The 14651-nt window shown below is 46.8% G+C and overlaps 1 protein-coding gene across 1 annotated transcript in view; it reads right to left on the reverse strand.

Annotated features, from left to right (window-relative positions):
• Window positions 1-7598, reverse strand: part of Rhoh (ras homolog family member H) — a 31987-nt gene extending 24389 nt beyond the window's left edge. Inside the window, exon 1 of the mRNA XM_075943333.1 lies at window positions 7316-7598. The gene's annotated coding sequence lies outside the window, so the exon portion shown is untranslated. The remainder of the gene's footprint in view (window positions 1-7315) is intronic.
• Between the last annotated feature and the right edge of the window lie 7053 nt (window positions 7599-14651).

Raw genomic sequence — 14651 nt, forward strand, 5'->3', positions numbered from 1 at the left:
TGCAGGGAAAGAGGCACAGGGCTGCTCTAGAGCACAAGCCAACCCCGAGATGTGTGGGGATGAGGGTGGTCAGCAGGTGCTTACAGAGTCTGACTCTAAGCATTCGATGCTTCGTAGCCAAGAGACCCTGGACCAGGCCTCTGATAGGAAGATGGGCTCTCGGCTTGTTCTTGATTTATCACATCCTATTCTGAGAGATTAGAAGTTCTGGCGATGGGAAACATGAGGACAGGACACTAAAGATCGTTTGAGAGTTTATGACAGTCACAGATCCTCTGAAGGCAGGCAAGCAAAACAGACGGTCTCGGGGCCCCAGCTACCGCAACATGCACATCATTTATTTCTGATGCTTATTTTATGATGTAAATCTGTTATTACTATTGTGAGTACAGGAAGTCTCTGGTTGTGTTACTACTCCATTTTATCAAAAATGATACCTTCTCTCTTCCTTTAATATAATATTATCACTCACCAAGACCTCCAATAATTTCTGGCATAACCACACCTATATTCTCCTGTAAATCTATTCTCTCTCTCTCTCTCTCTCTCTCTCTCTCTCTCTCTCTCTCTCTCTCTCTCTCTAAGATTTCTCTGCAGTTTTGGAGCATTGGAGCTTGTCCTGGAACTCTCTCTGTAGATCAGGTTGGCTTCGAACTCACAGAGATCTGCCTGTCTCTGTCCCCTGAGTGCTGGGATTAAAGGCGTGCACCACTACTGCCCAGCTTGTAAATCTATTTTTAATGACTACCTCCCAAAGCATTCATGGGTCTTCAAACTCACCTGGGTGATTCAAATTCGTACCAAAAGCTGTTTGCTTGTGAAGGGGAATTCTGTGGTACTAACTGCATCAGGGGAGAACAGTAAATACAGCTTCCCAGCTTTAGCTTGTTTCGATAACAAACAATTTACTTCTGACTTCTCTCTGCTGATATATCTTCACAAGATAAGCTCTTGGACTGTGAGCCTCCAGCCCCCAGCCTCACCCATAATACACACACACACACACACACACACACACACACACACACACACACAGAAACAGAGACAGAGAGTGTGTTTCCTCTAAACTAAACTATAACCCTTCTATCTACAGTGTCTCCCAAACAAAGACCTGTAGTCTGTCCACATTAGACTACAAGAAATATACATGCACATTCCTGCCTGCCTCCTCCCTGACAGACAACATGAAGGAGACAGCCTAGGATGCCCCCATCTTACAGGTAATCCTTGGACACACATGTCTGAGAACCCACAATTCAGGAGAACTATATCCTCTCCAGTTTACACCCTTGTTTTGAAATCAAAACCGAACTATTTCCACACACACTTGGCCACCTCTGAGACCATCAACTCGACCTCTTCCTAAGACAGATTCTCTTCTCGCTCTCCCTGGCCTCTTTGTCTCTTTCATTGTATTTTTCACCTATTTTATTATTTTCCTCCTACTCTGTTGGAACTTTAGTCTACTATAAGTGAAGAGCAGGTTCAATATTTTTCCTAATAATTACTGCAGTGCTCCCCCCCCCCAATACTGTGACATTGGACCAGCTAGCTCTCTTGGATGCGTTTCTTGCCCCCCCCCGTGTTGTTATTGTTTGCTTGCTTTGCATTCAGACAGTTTTGCAGGAGGCTCAGCTGGCCTCCGGCTCTCAAACCCCCTGCCTCAGCTTCCCAGACACTAGCATCACAGGCACGCAGCGCCTCTGACCTTAGAGTGTAGCTTTTCTATTGGCTGGTTCTCAGTCTACGTAAGGAAGAGCTGTGTCCAGAAACTGTTTAGGGCCTTAGTGTGCATTGACATTGGCCTTCTCGTCTACAAGGTGCTTGCTCAAGTTCTCGGAGCCCAGGAACTTCCTCCAGTCTCAGCTGCTCAAAGGAAACCCGTCAGCATCCACAACTCCGCATGGTCCAGATCCCAACTCCTTTTACCATGCTCTGCCCAAGGGACCATCCCAAGCTTTGCAGGTTAGTGGCAAGGCTCATGCGGCACACAAATTCCCTCACCCTCTCTTATTTTCTCCAGCTTTTAAAAACATACACGCACAGTTACAGTGAAGTAAAAACAAACTCTATTTTAGCATTCAGACACACAAAATACTTTCACTTCTTTTTTTTTCTTTTAAATTGGCCAGCCTTAGTAGTGAATGCCTCTCTTAAAAATTTATTTTTTTTTTCATGTTCATTGGTGTTTTGCCTGCATTTATGCCTGTGCAAGGGTGTCAGATCCCCTGGAACTGGAGTTGCAAGGTGTCATGTGGGAGCTGGGAGTTGTACCCAGGTTCATCTGGGAGAACAGCAAGTACTCTTAACCACTGAGCCCTCTCTCCAGCCCCAATGCCTTCATTTCTAATGGCTCACGTTTCTCGTTCACTGTAAAAATCAGCTTAGCAGCCAAACTTTTAATCATACTTTTCTGAGCAGCACACTGTGTTTGCCGATTTGGTAATGTAAATCTCCCGTGACTGGTTTCTAACTAACAACACAAGACCACTGAACAAGGAAGAAGAGAGGGACGCCTAGCATACAGTCTTACAGCATGTCCATCAACAGACCACAGCTGCTGAGGACCTGAGCACCTTTCAAAACTTCTGGAAAATACTATAGTCTATTCTTGCAAGCCGGCATGGATTGATTCTAGAACACAAGGCTATCAGCTAGTACTTTCCAAAAAGCAACTTTGTTTGTTTTTCCAGACAGGGTTTCTCTGTATAGCTTTGGCTATCCTGGAACACACACTGCAGACCAGGCTGGCCTCGAACTCACAGAGATCCGAGATCTGCCTGCCTCTACCTCCCAGAGCTGTGATTAAAAGTATGTACTACCACTGCCCAGTGCAATTATTTTCCATGAAAAGCCCTGAAAATTCACCTTATTCTCACCTGTTCAACCAGTGAGGGTTTTTGTCAACAGATTATGTAAATAAATAAAATAATATATATTTTATTTATTATGTAAATAAATAACAAATAAAACATAAAAACTGAGAGAGCAATACTTTGTTTTGGGGGACTTGATTAACCACCAGCTCACTGGCAGTGTTTCTCATGACATCATCTTCCGTGAGGTCATGTATGAGCTGCCCAGTCACTCCAACAGTAAGACAGTGACAACACACAGCTCGCAGGGGTGAAAACAGGGCCTGTTACCTCACCAGGCTGTGCCCTGGTTTTCTTTTCTAGGAAAAGGGGAAGAGGTCACTGCTGACTCCGGTTTTACCAGAAATCAATTGGTAAGATAAGAAGGCCCCAGCTTACACCCGAAGAAGCCATGGGACATTCAGAAATGCTCTGGAAATTCCTTCCCAACTTTCCATTTACAGGAAAGGAAGGAGGGGAGCTGATTGGTCACTTTCTCCATTCCCTTCTACAGGAAAAGAAAGAGGAAAGATGATTGGGCACTTTCTTTTTGCTAGTAAATGCCTTCCTTTGAGCTCCTCCAGAGTAATACTGCCGGCTTCAACATGCATGCAATACCTTAGAGAAGTGATTCTCAACTTGTGGGCCATGACCCCTTTAGGGGTCTCATCCAAGATACCCTGCATATCAGATATTTACATCACAGTTTATAACAGTAGCAAAATTACAGTTATGAAGCAGCTACAGAATAATTTTATGGTGGGGGTCCCACACCACGAGGAGCTGTCTTAAAGGGCTACAGCGTCTGGAAGGTTGAGAACCACTGACTTAGTGGTTTTAGAGAAGACGCCTAAAAAGGCTCACGTCCTTGATCCAGTCCTCTCATGCCCAGAAACTGTCTCAAGGAATAAATTCAGGACAAAGGAAAACCCTCTTCTGTGTTCGAATGGCGGTCACAACAGAGAGAGGACAGTCACACCACAGCACTATCTCCAGCGACCATATTGGCGTTTGGGGACTGGTAGGAGAGAGCTTCATTTAACGGCTCTGAGATGGCCTCTGTAAAGCCACTGGTTCCATGTCATCTCAGGGCTTGTGCTTTTGATCACACAGATTCCTGGACTCAATTCCAGGGCTATGGTAAGATGCATAAGAATGAAAGCTCTCTGCCCGGTTTTGAGGTCCAGCCAGAACCAGACTAATTGACCTTACGACAGCTGCCCGTGTCCCGGAACAGCATGTCAGTTCCTAGCGCAGACTGCCCAGAGACTGGTCAAGCAGCTGCTGGGGCAAAACAGCAGACGAGGCCAGAGGTCGGGTGTTTCCGATACTCCCTGCTTTCCCCACTAGACACCCCTTCCATCACTTATAGACACCCCTTCCATCACTTAAGGCCTCCTTCTCTCACTGACCGACTCATCCCCTTCCAATTCCCATTCAGGGCCCCCTTTCTGGCTGTTGTCCCTCTCTTTCTCTAGTTAGAGCCCCTAGAATCTCTCCTCTCCATTCTCAGAAGGTCTTAGAAGGAAAACAATATCACTATTTGACTAATCTTGACACAAAATTGAGAATCAGCTTCATAGTTAGCACACCAGCTGTCACTTCTAAAAGGAGGCCTTTCTAATCCTGGCGAACCTGTCATTTAGAGAGGAAAGGAAAAGCCAGAGGTTCAAACCTGGGCTTTCACCAAACCTAAGCATCCAGACCCTCAAGCAATACTTCAAGACCTCATGGTCAAAAGTATCCCACTGTGGAGGAGGAGCGGATTTTCGGCTGGATCTTGTTGGCATTGCAATTAAAATATTAAAATTATGTGATTTAACTCAAACTGGGCCAAGAAATAAACCGTTCTCTCTGCCTCAAATTCCAAGAACCTCTGTAATTCCACCCACAGGCTTCAGACATCCATCCAGATGTTCACAAATATCTGCATATCCTCAGAGGAGTTCTCTAGGCAGTTGGAAGAGCTGGCATGGGAAGGCTTAAAACATCGCTTTCTAATCTGTTCTTTTTTTCACATGTTAACACTATAAAATATGTAAACCCTGTGTCTAGTCTATAGCTGGTGCTCATAATGCTAATTCCTCCCTGAATATAGGTGAGAGTGGTGTGGCTTGGGCAGTGAGACCAGGATGTAACTCTAATGCATGAACTGTCTTTGTGGAGCCCATTCTCTACGTAGAGACACCTTGCTTGCTCAGCCTAGGCATGGGGTGGGGGAGGAAGGGCGGACATGGAACCTTGATCCTGCCTCACTAAGGGGACAGGACGACAGTCTTAGCTGACTTCCCAGGGGAGGCCTCAACCTCTCTGAGAAGCAGACGGGAGGTGGGATGGGGGAAAGAGGGAGAGAAGGAGGAGGGGAGAGACGGGGAACTGGGGTTGGTATGTAAAAAGAAAATTAATGAATTAATTTAGAAAAAGTTAATTCCCAGCCTTTTACCTGTCACCCCGATTTCCCTTAAAACAAATACTGGCTTTAGTAGGCAAGTTTGCAGACAGCTTGCTCTCGGGCCAGCAACCAACTCATTTTCATTTGCGTCCATAACCAGGTCTTTACAAGTCCTAAGGGCCGGCCTTTGAGAGTCTGTTGTAAGCTAGACACTAAGTTAAGCACCTTGTATATTTGATCTCAACAACAACCTTTGGAGGTAACAATTTTCAGTTATTACTGCTGTTGTTAGAGCTGTCTTATAATTTAAACAGGAACACTGGAGAATTTCAGTAACTTATCTGAGGTTCCCACGGCCCAGAAATAGTAGAACCAGGGCTCAACACGGGTCTTTTGTCTCTTGCTCATCTTCAGTGTTATTTAGATTCCAGTTTTCGTGGTCCAGGAACTATTATAACATACAGTCTCTCTACAGGAATGTCCCTGGAAATGACAGCTGTGTGGCCAAAATGGCTCACACTCTCCACAAGAAAACTTCACGGAATATTTGGAGAAGCTTCTTACAGGGTCAGAGACTTGCTTAGCCACCTAGTCAACCTCCCGTGAGGAAAGCCACCTGCGGTACCCAGATGATTGAAAGTCTTCTTAAAATGTGAAAAACAGGCACGGAGGTTTCCCACAGGCCTTTCTCTGCATCCACGATGTACTAAGGAGCAATGTCAGAGGCCCAGGAGGAATCACAAACCAGTTAGGAGAAAGCAGAAGGCAGCCCAAGGATGCAAAGCTGATCAAACCTCTCCAAAAATGGCTAAAGAAGGCTAGAAAACTACCGAATGCAGTCTGTTCTCCTTGAACCCGCCATTTGACCCACATCCTGTCTTTCTAACCCTATTCCTCCTGCAGAGGGTAAACTGCCTTCTCTTCTTGGGCCAGTTAGTCTCTTCTTTATGTAAAGTCCATACGACCCTCCAGGTCCAAAACAACCTCCCCTTCTCCATCTGCTGAGTTCCCATCCTTCTGAAGGCCTGACCCCTCCTGGCTGCTATAGCTCACTCCCACACCCTTCTTGAAACCCCTACAGCCCTGAGAGCCTCTGCCACCCCGCTGCCTCTCCTACTGCTTCCCAAACAGTACTTTTCACTCTGAATACTAGAGTCTGAGGTCCACCACGGAATGGGTTTCCTTATATTTCTCTTCTCTCATGCACAGCATCTTAGAACTGGTGAGTGATCATCGACTACTTGCTCCTTGAATAAGTCGTGACTTTAACTTGGTAAAATGCCTTAAACCAGTGATTTCCCAAGTTTTTGCTGTTGTTTCTGATGTTATTGCTACAACCCAGGCAATCAATTGGCAGTGAGAAACCACCTCAGATACTAAATTTAAATTGAATAGAAAGGTCTAGAAAGGGGCCATTAGCATTGAGGCTAACTAGGTAGCAATTCTGGATCCAAGTGTATATGATATGTGTGTGTGTGTGTATTCTTTACCTAACTAGATAACTTTAAAACTGTTGCCTGTAGAAGTTGGAGGGTCCTTCGATTTCCTTCATCAAAAGCCACTGCGTGATGTTTAAGTCCCCACACGAGCAAGCTCAGACGCAGTCAGCCCCCCCCCCCAACAGGCATTTTCTATATATGAGAACACCTCAGAAATCCAGACAATCACATTTTTAATGTTTTAGGATTATGTGTGACCTTCCAGGCTTCGTGGGCACACACCTGTAATCCCTGCACTTGGGAGGTGGAAACAGGAGGATCCAGAATTCAAGGCCATTCTTTACTACAGATTTGCCAGCCTAGGCTACACGGGACCTCACCTCAAAATAAAAACAAAGCAAAATGACAAGGAAACCTCATTGTGTCTTGCTAAGACTTTGGAGAGGGGATACACAGCAGAGCACACTCCCACCTCTAAGTTTGGGCTATACTTTCTATAATGGATTAAACAAGGTGATTACAATGTACAGCTTTAAGAAAAAAAAAATCTCAGCAAAATTACAGAGGTCACCAAATTACAGAGACCCCGGGACACTGAAGAATTGTTTTTAAAGAGACAAAAGCCTTACCTGTTGTAGAATGCCAGATAAATGTCTCAACACCAAGACGATTGACTCCGGAAGTCTCAGTTGCTCCCCATAGCCGTGGCAAGGCTGATATAGCCAAACCCTCTCACTACCGCGAGTTCCTCCTGGGATCCCCCTCTCTCCTCCCCAAGGCTCCCACTGATTCACTCTGGAAGGACTCCACCGCTGGACGGGAAGAGTTCAAGTTGGAGGTGGTGAGCCTCGGTGTGGTGTTCGAGGTGACTAAGGCAGCAGGAACACTCCGAAAGTGGCAAAAGCGATTACCAAGTTCCTGTGCTGAAGTGAGTTTCCTGTCACCGGCTTCTCCGCGGAGGGGTTTCGTCTGTGTGGGTTTAGGGGCGTGTGTACATGTGCGTCTCCGGCCGTGAGACTGAAACCTACCCAGCCGAGAGGCAGAAGTGGACTTTTGCTGCATGGCTGGGTTTGTGTTTAACATATTATTATTTTTTTATCCTTCCTGGATCATTTCTCTCTCCCAGTTCCCTCCAGTTTCCAACCCCAAAGCACCAACATACAGGTGAGGAAAGGAACAGGGGGAAACCAGGGTGAACCTTTAAGGAAGTGAAACAGAAGAAAAATGATTTCACTGCACTAACTGGTTTGGTTCATTTAAGCTTAGGTCAAAGCACCTTAAAACTTAACTTCCGGGTGAGGATGCAGACAGTAGGGAGAGGTCTTGCTTACCCCTGGTTTTGATCCTCTGTATCAGACAAAACTCTATGTGGGGCACACACCTGCGTTCAGAAGCATGAGAAATTCAAGGTTGCCAGGCACGATGGTGCACGCCTTAATTCCAGCACTCAAGAGGCAAAAAACAGATGGATCTCTGTGAGAGTTCAAGGCTAACCTGGCCTATACAGAGAATTCCAGAATAGGTGGGATTACACAGAGAAACCCTGTCTCAAAAACAAAAAAGGAAGATGTTGTTCAAGGGCATCCCCAGTTACACAAAGGGTTCACGGCCAGCCTGGCTGCAGACAGGAGGTGGGTTCTCTGCTTCACTCTGCTTTACTAATAACGGATTGCATTGCTGGTGTTAGTAACCGTTTAAAAGGAACAGGCTGAGCCCCAGCAAAAGCTCCAGCAACTGCCACACAGCAGCACCTGTGCCGGGAGGTACTGGACTCTGAGCTGTTTTCAAACTCCTCTGAGTTTCATTATTTGCCTAAAAACACAACCGTACTTGTCCCGTCCCTCTGTGCTAGCCAGGTGTAGAGACCATCTGCAACAAGACCGACTACAGCCAAACCCCTAAGTCAACCCTTTGACTCTCCTCAATATCAATGCCCCCTCCCAGGCCAGGCCCAGGCACCCCGAGTCCTGACTCACTGTAAATGCTGCCTCCCAGGGTAGTATCTTTCTCCAAATCCCATAAGAACAAAGTCAGCGACGTTCAAGCCAACAAAATGAAAGTGTGTTTAGTGCGAGGGTGCAGCCCGGGGCACACCTGGGCTTGGAACACTGTTGTGACCTGATGCTGTGTGCAGACAACCCCAGGCAGGCAGAGTCGACCCTTACGGCACTAAAACCCTCGGGAGGGTTGGAAGACAAACAAAAATATGCAAATAGAATCCATAACTCCAAATTACAGCAACTTTCACAACAGAATCCGAGGCATTGAGCCCAATGGCAAGACAATGGACGCGTCCTAGAGGGTTGTGAGCGGCTCACACGGAAGATAAAGTTTGGAACTGTCACACAGCCCTGACTGAAAGTTAGAATGTCTGAGGTGCTGCTGTTATCAGCCCCGGGGTGCCACCTACAGAGATCTCAACCTTTTTCATGTCCACCACTCAGTATTTTAGAAGTGCAGCTATGGCTGTCATGGACAAGAAAGAGGCAGGCTGGGGAGGGAGGGGAGAGGGTCCCAGACACAGGCAAATGGCACAAAGACCCTCAGGGAGGACAAGATTGGAGAAGTGAAATGTTGGAGCACCAGTTGGGAATTGGTCCATGCCTTTAATCCCAACATTTGGGAGGCAGAGGCACACAGACCTCTGAGCTCAAGAACAGCCTGGTCTACAGAGCGAGTTCCAGGACTATTACACAGAGAAACCCTGTCTCAAGGAGGTGGAGAAAAAAAAAGGAGGAGGAGGAGAGAAGAGAAGAGAAGAGAAGAGAAGAGAAGAGAAGAGAAGAGAAGAGAAGAGAAGAGAAGAGAAGGAAGGTTAATGTACCTGAGGCATGGTTTGGAGGGAGGGAAGGAAACACACATGACTTACAGATAGACACACAGAAATTTCTTAAAGGGACCCAAGTAGAAACTTATAGCAAAGAAGGACTTAATCTCTCTCTATCAAACACATGGTCTCTGCCCAGAAAATGCCCTGTGGGAAGCTTGGTCACCACAGGGATATTATTAGGCAGGGAAAACACAATGGTTTGTGGATAGTTCCTTCTTTGCCCCCGAGTTTGTGTGTCTGAGGATGAGAGCAGCTCCTACAGACAGACACCTCCCCAGGGGAAATGAGTCAGAAACAAGATCTCCTCAGGAGGGTGAAGTAGAAGGATCGGGAATTCATGGTCAGCTTGGGGTACAGAGAGCATTTCTAAGCCAGTCCGGTTTAAGAGACCCTGTTTCAAAATTAAAGAAAGGTACGAATGCTGAAGTGACGCCAGGAAAAACCAAATATGAAAATTAAGCTTCAACAGGGGTTGGTTAGGGTAAAACAGAAAGCGTCTGCAGAGTGGTTCTAAGCATTCTGGCAGGCAATATGAAGCAGAGAAACACACGTAGAGAACTCAGCAGACTCTGGATGAAAATGTGTGTATAAAACCATGCTCTAGACAGCAAGCCCAGCACTCCAGATGCTGAGGCGAGAGAATCACCGTGAGTTCAAGGCCAGCCTGGGCTGCAGAGTAATAGTGTTTCCAAAACACAAAAGCAAACCAGCAAAACTAGATACCTAGCCGGGGATGATGGTCCCCTACCTCCCGGGTGCTGGGACTACATAGATAACTTTGCCTCTGGATTGTGCAAGAGACTATGTCACGGAGGAAGGAAATCGCCATCCTTAAACAGCAGCACAAGTTTTGTGGGGTGAGTCCTCAAGTCTCTCTCAGGCCAAGCTGACTTCACCTTGACGCCCTAGGGAGCCCACAGGGACAGTCACGACAGACCACTGATATACCAAGTGTATCTCATCGGGCGGCTCTAGTTCAATCCAGAAAGGAAGATGAACTTCAACTGTGCTTTAAGAAAGACATCGCCAACGGTTTTTCTCACCCAGTTTCTAAAAGCTTTGATACTCCAAAGCTTAAGAGTTCAAAACGATCCACCTCTGGGGGAGGAGGAGGGGAACAGTGGTTTTTCTCAGGTTGCCAGTGAGATGTGCCACCCCTTGGGAGGTAAGAGGAACAGGACAGTGGCAGCCACCCCCATAGACCGCCTCTCCTTCTCCAGGAGAAGATGTGGACAGAAGCTCTAGGCTTCATCCTCTGCCTCGGGCCTTCACAACGTGGCCATGCCCCCAGGTCAGACAGGGCTGAGGGTGTCCCAAACGTGCCCAGCCTGGAAGGAACTGGGAAGGCATTGCCGCATCTGGCTGCGAGGTTCCTCTTTCCCATCCCTGGACTCCTTGGCCTACCACGCTTCCTCTCTGAAAGGCCTGCTCTCCGTGCCTGGAGGAGTGTCTCTGTCTCTCTTCTCTTCTTTCTGCTCTTTTAACGGAGTTAAATGTGACAGAAAAGGAGGAAGCCGGAAACTTACAAGTACACATAACAGACACATGCACACACACAGCCGTCGTCTCTGGGCATCACTTCTCACACTTCAGTCCAGCCTGGGGACAGAGGTAGGGGAAACACTAGGGGCTCAGAGTGACAGGAGAGAAAGAAATATTTCACTCTAGGCAGAGCTGGGCCACAGTAGGGAAGGAGGGGCGGTCAGTAATCCAAGGCCAGTGGTCCATTCTCTTAGTTTCAAGTATCCCTTCCCTGAGAGTCCTAGACAAATATCATAAGTGGTACAGTTGAGAAGCAAAGACTTGGGCCAGTGAAACGGTCGAGCAGGTGGACACCCGCCACCAATGCTGGTGGCTAAATTTGACCCCAAGATCCACATGGTTAAAGGAGAGAACTGACCCCTGCATGTTGTCCTCTGACCTCCATAATAAGCCGACCACCACACAGACCTCCATACATATATCTCCATCCATACACCAACCACCACACAGACTTATATAGTATATCTCCATACATGTGCCTAGCACCACACAGACTTCCATACATACATCTCTATACATGTGCCTAGCACCACACAGATCTCCATACATGTGCCTAGCACCACACAGACTAACATATGTATATCTTCATACATATACCTAGCACCACATAGACCTCCATACGTGTGCCGACCACCACACAGATCTCCATACGTGTGCCCACCACCACACAGACCTGCTAAACAAATAGTAAAAATGAAATAGTTAATTTAAACAAAACCATTTCAGAGTCACCCTCAACTACACAATGGGCTCACAGCCAGCCTGAGATATACAAGCCCCTGGGGGAGGCGGGGTGGGAAAGCCAAAGACTGTCTCAAAAACACCTTCAATTGATTTTAAATGTTCTCTGATAGGGTCAAAGGAGGTCTTGGTGTTTCTTCAGTAGCATTCCAAGCGTGAGAACCTCTTTCATTGAGATTTTAAATAATGTGCCGTCTGACTCTGTATTCTGAACTCGTAAGTGTGGTCTTGCACAGGCTTGCTGCCAGCTCTCATAGAAAGGCCTCTTGTATTGCAACAACCGTCGTTTGTGGTGAACGGTAGATTTTGGAAACCTTCAGTAGGAGTCACTTACTGAGCTATTCTGACCCCGTGTTTGTGTAACACCTCTTTTTCCTAGCATGACTGCATTGCCCAAAATTATTTTGGTTCCGCGGGGAGTGTTCGTTCACACCAAACGATGCCTGTGAAGAGCCTCTCGACGGAACAGCTTTCCGAAGGTGGGGAGTGCGCACTGAATCTTGTTTTAATGAACTGAGTCTCCAGTCTGGCATTAGCCACCCTGGAACTGTCCCAATACAACTCCATAGGTGACAGTATTAAGACAAAAATACCCATTCCTTCTGATTGGGAGATTTTCGTGACAGGGCTTAGAAAATGTTAGCTCCACTTCAGAGAAAAGATCTGAATTATGATATGTCGCTTTCAACATAAAATTATACTCACATAAGATACTCTTTAAAATTCTAAGTATTAAAAATATCTTGGAATGCCGTAGGCTAGAAATCTCACGAATGGCTTCCTCCGTGCAATTTCTATTTCATTACAAACCACGGCCTCCCTGACCAGATAAGAATACCATTTCAAACACTGTCTCATTTCCCTCTTACAGACATAACCATAAAACCAGCATTTCCCCCTGCTGCTATCCTCATCATCTGTTTTTATTTTAAGATTTTAGCGGAACATAGCATATTGCTGTTTTGCTCCTGTGAATACTGGGTTCTCACGACACCCAGCTGCCATTTTCTGCTCCAGTCAGTTTGCCTCATCTATCTGTGTTTATCGAGCAAATATTTACACGGTGGGTCTTTTGTTTGCAGAGCTCTCCCCATTGCAATGCAGTCGGTCGCAGAAGCTGACGGCACCCAGAAGGGTCACTTGAGCTAGGGCTCCACAGTCAGGGTTCGCCTCTTGCTGTGAGACTGTCAAGTAGAACTGATGTAGACACATGACCCCTTCTCCTCCAGGCAGCCCCGGATGCCCTCTTTTTCCCCACTGCAGATATTAATCAACCGTCTTAGAGCCCTTGCAAAACCCTTCAGGGACAGCTCGACAGGCCGCAGATGAAGCCAGGATCTCTACGCTCTATGCACTGCTTGTTTCAGACACAAAAGAGGCAATTGCTCACCCACCTTACTCACGGGATAGAGCGACACATGACTGGGAAAATCAAATCCCATCTATAAAGGTGAAGACTGGCGACATTTTTAAAGACAGGACTGCGGGCTCTGAGAGCAAATCCACAAGAGACAAAAGTGAACCGTGAGGGGAATAAGAGCAGCCTTTGGGGTCCAGAGCATGAACGCCTAAGGAGCTACCACAAACGCATGCCCCTTGCCGTTGGTTGGATTTGTCTCAGCAGGAGGAAGACAACAAGGAGGCTTCCTCTGCCTCTTCTCACACTCGCTCTGACTGAACTCGTTGCCTTGATAGGGATCTTCAGTTTGGGCACAGACATCACAGGGGAACTGCAACCCGGCACATCTGTTCAGAGCATGGGGTGCAAGCCTTGTGGTTCCAGGGCACATCACTCACTTGCCAGTCTCAGAGTGACTGATCTTGGTGCGGTTCTGGAGGGAACAGCTTGAAGCATGCATAAGGGCAGTTGGGAAGCGCAGAGGAAGGGTAAACTTGGCTTCAAAACCAGACACGTTTCAAATCTCAACTCTAAGAACAAGTCCTGACCGTCTGTCAGCAAAACAGGTAGATTCCTAGCAAACCTGGACGGACTGTGTAAAAACATAAAATGAAAAATATCCCTAGCCTGGTTCAGTGAGCAATGCCTCCAATCCCCAAATCCCCGCAATAGGAAGGCTGATGTGAGTAGTTCAAGCTGATGCCCCTGTTTACGTGGTGAGACCCATCTCGTAACAAAGTAACTAGCTAAATCTATCTAGTGCTTGGGATGCGGAGCTGCACACTCCGTGGGTGCTGCTACGGCCACTCTTGTTCTTTGACTCTTTACCCAAGCTTAAAAAAAATCAGCTGTTGAATTGTAGGATTAGAGAAATTTTGGCAGTCCCTAAATCCTGGTGAGAATAAATAAACTTCCACATCACACACAAAAGCGTAATGTTGCAAATTCTCTGTCCATGGGTTAAAGGGGGCAAAAAACGCTCAGATTAACTTTTAGTAATGCAGTGATGAAATCTCTTACATACTCTGAACGTCTCGGGACATTCCAGACTATCTCCTGATGTTAGCGCACTATGAATGCTTAGGATACTGTTTTCTCTCATTGGGCAAATGTTTGCTTGACTAGTTCGCGTTACTGTTTATCGGACACTGTGCTAGACACTAGGAAGTCACATTCACCACCACCAACGAATTCAACCTCATCTTCTGAGTTTGGGGAAGGGCAGCCATAAACACCTGTAATTCAAGGAGGCTTTATGCTACAGTGCGCGGATGACTAGGGTGGAGAATAAAACAAGCAAGGGAAGGGAAGAGGTTGCACGTGCTTACCGGGCGGCCAAGAGAGCCCTTGTAGGGAAGAAGGCAAAGGCTTTTTGGAGCCATCTTGCGCGTGCCCTTTTCTGTGTAAGCAGATCCTTGACATCAGCCTTGATCCCTAAGTTAGCTGTAACTTT

The sequence above is a fragment of the Microtus pennsylvanicus genome, chromosome 12, assembly GCF_037038515.1.
Source record: "Microtus pennsylvanicus isolate mMicPen1 chromosome 12, mMicPen1.hap1, whole genome shotgun sequence".
NCBI classification, from domain to species: domain Eukaryota; kingdom Metazoa; phylum Chordata; class Mammalia; order Rodentia; family Cricetidae; genus Microtus; species Microtus pennsylvanicus.